The sequence below is a fragment of the Synchiropus splendidus genome, chromosome 17, assembly GCF_027744825.2.
Source record: "Synchiropus splendidus isolate RoL2022-P1 chromosome 17, RoL_Sspl_1.0, whole genome shotgun sequence".
Taxonomy (NCBI): Eukaryota; Metazoa; Chordata; class Actinopteri; order Syngnathiformes; family Callionymidae; genus Synchiropus; species Synchiropus splendidus.
The window spans coordinates 15132471-15141102 of record NC_071350.1 but is presented as its reverse complement, the minus strand read 5'-3'; positions in this window follow the sequence as shown (position 1 = coordinate 15141102).

Genomic DNA, 8632 nt, shown 5'->3' with positions numbered 1-8632 from the left:
TGACCTACTGTCTATTCTCTATATTATCTATATGTTTATAAGAATATTGTGAGCGTCTTAAGCAGAAATGACATGATTCACAACTGCGTTCAGGCGAACTTTCACTTCAGACACATTTCATTGTTAGATAAACAAGTGAGTGGAAGAGCTGTTGCTGTTCACGCTCTTCTCTGGAGCGACACAATTGAAGCTCATCGCTGTTTACTCTCCAGGTCCTCTACATTAGACTACTCTCTGAGAGTCGCTGCAAGTAATTACAAGACTTGTTATCGACTTGTGAGCTCCTTGATTGTGAGAGAAAAGACTCGATTGAAGCCGGGTCAGATACCATGCCATGATGTTGCAATTTCATTTTCGAGGAGGGAAAATGCGAACACGGATAACCCTTGTCATACTTGTGTTTAGTTATTCGAGTTGTCCATCCATTGTCGCCCGCTTATCCATTGCCGGGTCGCGGGGGCAGCAGTTTCAGGAGGTCACGCCCTTCTCCCGAGCGACATCCACCAGCTCCGACTGGGGGGACACTCCCAGGCCAGCGTAGAGATATAATCCCTCCACCTGGTCCTGGGTCGACCCCTCTGTCTCCCCCCAGCTGGACGTGTCTGGAACACCTCCAAAGGGAGGCGTCCTGATGCCCGAACCACCTCAGCTGACTCCTCTCAATGTGGAGAAGCAGCGGCTCTACTCCGAGCCTCTCCCAAGTAAGAGAAGTTCTCACCCTATCTCTAAGGGAGACGCCTGCCACCCTTTGGAGAAAACCCATTTCAGCCACTTGTATCCGGGACCTTGCTCTCTCGGTCATGACCCAAAGCTCATGACCGTAGGTGAGGGTCGGGACGAAGATTGATCGGGACAAAGACTGATCGGAATGTCCTTATTTGAGTTGTACATCTGTTAATACCTTCTCGATGGAGGCTGTGTATGGAACTTTGCACTAGGAAAAAATAAAATAAAATAAAATCTATTCATTCAGATCACTGACAGCATCTGTTCCCAATTCACGCAGTGAATCCGACATTAATTCATACAGTGAATTTTGTTAATTGTTCAAAATGTTTGCTGTACTTTGACACTACTAATATATAAATAAACACAATTCACATTTTGCTGAAGAGGAGCTAGTTTTTCCCACCATTAATCAGCAGCTGCATTCATTTTTCCAGTTTTTTTATTTATTTATTTATTTTTAGTGGCGGGAATGGGCTTCCATACTTATGTGATGGTCTGCTTGTATGCTGCCAAAATAACTCAGAAACAGATCAAATAATATACATTTATTTTTGTTGTGCTACTGCCACCCACTGTTCGATTGAGCTTATTGCTATCAACAATATTTCAAATGGTATCTAATAATATAAGTAAAATGAATGTACAGTGATAATATTCTGTAAAATGATGACAGCAAATGAGTGACTTGACAGATGTCTCCGCACTTCACTTGTTTTAAAGCGAGTCAGTTTCTCCAGAAACCTTAGCGCTAACAAGAGTGGGGCCGAAATGCCACGGCTATAGCTGGTGATTAACTCCGCCATCGACCACGCACAGGTCGCAAAGAGTATCAGCTCTTAATGAGCCTGTCAGTCAACACGTGGATTTATATTTTTTCATTCTTATCGGGCCGGACCCTCTTCATGTTCTGGGTGACTGTGCGTTCCCGTCGGTGGCCCTCTGGGAAATTAAGCCCCAATCTTGGATGCTCCCTGACCGACTCCATCTCAGGCTATCAGCGGTTTTAGCCTCGCAGAATTTCTGACTGGCTCCTCTGGCGCTGCAGCAGCAGCATTTCCGCCGTAATTCGTGCAAAATAAAAACAGGTGCGAGTAAGATCTTGAGTTGGACAGCGATAACTCGCACCTAAATCCTCATGAACATCTTCTCACCGCATCAACGTCGATGGAACCTTCCTCAGTTCACACATCAATTGGGTCACAGCTGCGATAAAATGATGGCGTCAGCTCAGTCTCCACTGCTCCAATTTCCTCCCACAGTCCCAAAACAAAAAGGTTAATTTCAAGTTGTCGGTTGTCCGTCCAGTGTCATGATCATCTATTTCAGTCCAAGGCAGTGCCATCTACTGGCGTCTTTCAGGACAGCTTCAGTTGCTCTGGGTGATACAGTAGTATGTATTTAAGATAAAGTGTTTCTGCCCTACTGAGGGGTGTCAAGGCATGAGGGCCAATCCAGCCCGCCAAGTCATTTCTTGTGGCCTACAAGTACTTGAAATACGTACAGTAGGCTGAAAATGAGTGCTAGTACTCATGGATTAAATACACGGTCAGCCTCGATTGAAGTTGATATTTGGAGTCACAGAGATCACAAGCTATTCCATCTATCTCTACTGAGATTACAGACATTTAACTCTAGGAAAATGGAAGACAATTTAATGAAAGATGAGAAACTGGATGAATGTTATGATGACAGTCGACTTTGAAGTCTTAAGGATGAAGCAATACAAAAGTTCCCAGCTTTCCATGAGGGCTCCATCAAAGGTCTGTGACCGGTTCATGACTGCTCCTCTCATGGACCCCTGTAGCTCTGCAGTGGTAATTTAATCCCCCGCGATGACCGAGTCACCAGGGAATGGCTCTGTTATCCACGGGGACATGCATGGATACATTTGGCCCTCAGCGATTTCAATAGTCAAACTGTACCTTTCTTCAGATCGCTTACCAAACAAAATAACATGTGACTGGACTTTGTGGATGAAGAGAAAGTGGTATCTTAAGTTCACACCTGGTAGCACAATGAGTAGGTGGGGTTTACATGGCTCAAAGACACTCCCTCAAAATAGGGGGGTCACTCCAGTGGCTGGAACTGTGCTGGAACTGTGCTGGAACTGTGCGGGAAGTCGGCTGGAACTGTGCTGGAAGGGGAACTATTGAACTGCTCCTATTGTGTTTTCCATTACAAAAAAAGGCTTACTGTCAGTAGATATAAAATAAAGACCTGTTTAACCCATCAAAGACTCAGAGTAGATCTTGTCTGTAGCGGACAACAAACCGTTTTCACAAAGCTAAATCCAACTTTAAAAATTCAATGCACCTGGCTGAAACCAGTTCACCTACACAGACAGAACCAAGCCAATCACTTCAGCTGTATTTTAGATGCAACTTTTATCTTTTGAATGTTCTTGACGGGAAAATAAGGTTGTCATGACGATCAGGACCTGGGTGGCAACTGCAATGTGAGTAACTCCCAGGGAATATGCTCTCAATGGTTATCACTCATACACAGACACACAAGCCACATGCTGCACTGGCTATCGCATTGTGTTGTCAGGAAACACTCCTGCGTGTGCAGATGTCACAAAATGTTCCAACTAAAGCTATTTCAGGAAGAGTAACGGAATACACTGTGACACGGTTGTTGAGCTGAATTCAACTGGACTGACTGGGTTGCTCCTTATGCTGGATGTTGAGCCTCACTTGTTCCATATATTATCTCCTTCCCAGGGAACAAGAGATGCAGCCATGTGAAGGCTATAAACAGACATGCAGCGTGCACACCAGAGCCTCGCCTCTTCTGGAACAATTAAGTCTTCTTCTTTTACCTTTAGCTCCTCCCACAATTGGATTCAGAGTCAGTTTATTCATTTTCCTCTCTTCCCGTCGCTGGAGTTAATAACAATTAACTCATAATAATGTCATTTAATATGACATTCACAAGCCATTAAGTGGCGCCATGACTGAAGATTTCTACACATTATTAGCCATATCCACAACTTCAAATTCACAGAGAATGCTACGGCTAACTGTGTTAGCAAACTGAGCTGCTCATTTGGTGCAGTCAGACTGAAATCTGAGCGAGTTACTCAGCGTCGCTCATGGGATGAAAGAAACTGGATCATCCTTGGATATGAGTGTGAGACAGGGAAAAACATTTGCTCTGCTCAATTTCCCTGTAAAATGAAGAATTAACTTTCGTTTTCATTAGACTAATATTTATAGTTACAGCGGTGCCTCGATTTTGTCTCGGACTTCGAACAAATGAGAGTTCGAACAAAAAAACGAAAATCCAGAACTCGAACGCCCCCGAAAAAAGCCGGAAAAAACCTAACGTGCGCGGACCGATCAGCTGAAACTCAACGCGCTTTGTTATTGTGTATAACGCAGCCTCTGTATGCAGACGTGTCCCGTTAGCTACATTTACTGCCTGTTTTTTCTTCATATTGAGGTGTAAAACCTTTCCTGTCTCCACACTGGACCGTGGTAGAGTGTCACAGGGGAGGTGCTGGAGCGCTCACTCCAGGGTTTGATGTCCTGTTGTGGGCTGGAGCTGGGACAGGGATGAGGCCAGTCTGGGACAGAGCGTGACTTGGTTTATGACTTTGTCACAGCCAAACTGCACAGAAGCGCACATTCAGAGCTGGACACGCACCGGGCACCTCTTCACTTCTGGAGAGACGTCACTCACTGGGCAACCCCTCCCACATGCAGCGGCCACACACATAGAGGAACAGCCACCTGCAGCAGACACTCGACATTCACTCCTACAAAAGACTATTTTAAGGCTTGGAACGCATTGTTTCTTTTTCCATTCATTGTAATGGGAAAAATCCATTAAGATTTCGAACAATTCGCTTCTCGAACGGCCGTCTGGGACGGATTGTGGTCGAGAACCGAGGTACCACTGTATTCTGAATGATTCTTTTTTTTTGCAATAACTTTAATTCATTGAATATTTTCTCAAAAAGAAAAAAATCCCCCGAGGGAATCCTGCTGTGGCCCAGTGCGGGAGCCTCGTGAGGGTTTATAAGGTCATGCTAATTCTAAGGTCAACAAAGTGGATGCTAATGGACCCGTTTTCCAAATCACCAAATACCTCACAGTATTGAAAATTCACTTGTCTTTGAATTGCCTGTCTGTATTCCCAAGCAAGGTCCTCAATAGAAAACAAACAAAATAAAAACACTAAAAGACCAGGCTAAGCTAATGATTCGGAGCATGTCCTGGCCTCCCTGCTCTATACGGCGAGTCCAGCGCTTCACTCACCGCACATGTGGGATGCATGAAAGGTCCGGGGGAGTCCCGCAGGACTGAAACCCCTATTTTAGCACAGAAGCACATGTGATCAATTTGTCATGTGTCACCTGCGACCAACTGGCGAATCACCTCTCAGGTTGTGGGAAGACGGAAAGGAAAGTGGGTCAAGGGAAGGATGAGGACGGCGCGGTCAGGCGATTTGCATTTCCAGGACTGTGAGTCGCTCCACTGTACCTTGTTAGAATAATTATAGCGGCTGTCTCTGCCATATTATCAAGATTTGCTGTGAATTATTCAGCAGACTATTTCCAGATAGTAACATGAAATATGGACCACACTCTTAGCTGTGTTTTAATGTTTTACAGCGCCACCCTTCACTTTGCTGAATAAATGAAGGGTCGTGAAGCTGGCAGCAACACATCAATATAAAATCGCCAAAATCTGAATAATACAGTGTTTATGTTCCAGAACTTGTATGGCTCTGTGCGTATTTCAGTGCCTGGACTCAGCCCTGAGATTTGTCGGAGCGAGTAATGGTTTGTCTTGTAGTAATGTGTCTTGAACGCCACGAGTCCGGCGCACTTCCTGTCTCACTAGTCAAACGGAGATTTTGTCAGTGAGTCCATGAGTCTGACCTACTGTTAAGCAACTTCAATAAAAGATGTGTGTTATCTGAAAAAAAAGTATGATCAATACCTAAAACCCACTTTCTACCTCACAACGTTCTCAGATGTGTAGCATGAGTCTGACTCACTTCAGTAAATCCACATCCCACACTGCACATCGTGTGCCGGTCAAGTCGAGTCCAACTCTCATCCTGTTGAGTCGTATGTCACCAGTAACTAAAGAAATCTTTTTCATGTCTTGCAACAGTAGCTTGTGTCTTACCGTACTGTGAGTCAGAGGTGAGTCAAAAAACTCGACTGACACTACAACTGGGTGCGAAATTCCCGTTTAAGATGAGACTGGCTTAGATAGCATATCCTAGCAAGAAACTCCACATCGCAGGGACTCCATTGGAAGTGTGGGACTCGGAATGACTTCCCTCTCAGAAAGAAGCAACGTTCTGACCGAGTTCCTGACTCATCTCGAGTTGTGTGACTCTTGAATCCAACAGTTTTGTGGTTCAGGTAGCCTCAGTTCGCTTTCCTCTCAGAAATACTGGAGGTAGTCCAGTCAGTCAGACCCACAGCCAATCCAGCATCTTCATTACGGGGACTCCCTTGGAAGTGTTGGACTCCTAAGATGCATGAGCCTGCTACCAGTTGATTGTAAGTGACGGACAAGAATATGAGCTCATGCCCGAGGTCTGAACCACAGTGAAGGGTTTGAGTTGTTCAGCTTCAACTGAAAGCAAAAAAAAATGCGAAATTGTGAAATGGAAGTAGAACGTTTCCTAACTCAAACCTTTTTACCCGCTGTTTTCATCAGGACTTGACAGGAGAAAAGAGAAAAAAACAGACTTCCTTGAGCAGTGTTTCAGTGCCGGTTTGCAATATTCTTCTGGGAGTCGAGCGTATCCTGGACCTCTGACCCCTCTCCTCTCCCAGAGGTGTCGCTGAGGCTATATTCATTAGCCTAACAGGCAGCGCGATGACAAACGGGCAGTGTTTCTCTTGTCTACAAGCGCACACAAACAAAAAAGACACGTATGGTTCCTCGCCTCTCTCCAGGTAATGTAAACTTCCCCTCACTTTTAGCGCCTTTATTTAGAAGCTAAGTGATTAACAGCGCGAGGGCGCGTCTCCTCTGCCCGGGATTTATGTTCTGGACACACAACGCTCACCTGCAGAACACACACGCACAGATAGACACACTCACACTTGCTATCGAGGGCAGCAGCAGTCAAGATGATGAAGCGAGCCTCTTGGCTCGGAACAAAATAGCCAGATATGCAAAGTCCAGGAAATACATTTGTTGTTCGTCCTTATCTCTCCTTGTGTGGCGAAAAACTACTTTAATAAGCGGATGAGGACATGTTTGACAATTCAGCTGGGGCTTCTAGTCGATAAAACTGAGGGGAAAAAAGGAAATACAGAGAGATACAGTCTGATATTCAGCTTGTGTATTGAGGAAATAAGATGATAGCAGGACGAAAAATATGAAGATGACATGTTTTGAATGAAGACTCCTGAATCCATCTCCATTCATCCACAGGACCGAAGACATTTTAATGCATGAGTATTGAGTTCCTCAGTTTACGTTCCTATCATTTCCACGGCGACTCTCCAGCAGGTTCTGATAAGTCGTGAAAGGTTTGAGAAAACAAAGTGCCACTTCGGCGTCGTCCTCCCACTCAACATGCTGGAAGAGGATGAGTGAGAAATAATAGGCGCAATGCTCTCAAAGCCAGGTCCACGATCACAACCTGTTACATGTAATGTACGTATGCGTGAGGCCATGCAGCCAGGGAGGCATGCTCACATGTGGGAGGGAAGTTGCTGCACGCTTTTATCTTGGAGGGAATTCTCACAGGCTTTGATTCATCAGCGCTTTATTTTCACTCGGACTAAAAGTAAGTTTAAAATGTTGAAACTCTTCACAGTAAATTTGAAAGTGTCAATTCAACTCCCATGGTGTTTTACACTTCCCCTGAGTTTATATAATTCTGACACACACTGTGCTGGATTTACACTGAAAATTCTGTCACCCACCGTGTTATTTTATGACAAATAAAGTGAACTGAGTCTGTACAATTCCAATATTTAGTGTTATTTTATTACATTTTTGGTGCACTTATCATACACCATACATATTCCTAATGTAACTCCTTCATATTCACCAGCAGATTACAGTATCAGAAGTTGAATGAGTATTTATAATGTATTCGTCCCTTTAAGATTCTCTCTAGAAAAACGTATTCTTCCCAATGCAAATCCAACGTGGCATGAAACAAGGTGGAGTGTGCTCAGTCATTGCATAGATTTTGCTGTGCCACTCTGCATACAGGCCGTGCTAAGTCTTCCATGGGAAGACGGGAGACAAATTGAGTTTTTGTCGAAAGATTTGCTCCAAAGAATGAGTGTGTTTCGTTTGCTTTTGTCCCGCGTCTCCCCACTAGATGGCCCACTCCAGTCTCATACACCGATGGTCGGTGAGCGACCATTGGTCGAACTGTAGTTCCTCACGCGACGCTCTAATTCACTCGACGTTGGTCATGTTTCACTTGTGTTCATCGGCTCCCTCTACCTCCCACTGGTGTACTCATGTTTTACTTTGAAGCCGTGTCGCCTGGGCAGCACAGAGACATTGTGCTTCCCCTCACACAGAAGGTCAGATGTTTGATTCCAGCTCTTAATTGACAGTAAAGATCATGATGATGGAAATGTGTGGCTTGGTAGTGGATTAAAATGGGTTGTTTATTTTTACCTGCCATTACCGGCGCAGCAGTCGTTGTCCACGGTTCTAAAATAGCTGAGATGGATTTAGTGGCGGCGGATTATCGGGAGCTAGCGGACACTTCATCTTGATAATGAGTCGGCTGGCTTTCGCTCGCACAGTCAAAGCAGGTGGTGGAAAACATGGAGCCAATTATTGTAACTCATGGATGAGGCTGGTCCAGTGAAGTGTTTTCATGTGGCATCCTTTAATACAGATTCATGGTTCTAGGAGGAGCAGAGTGTCGGCGGGGAAGGTTGAGGAAGAGCAAC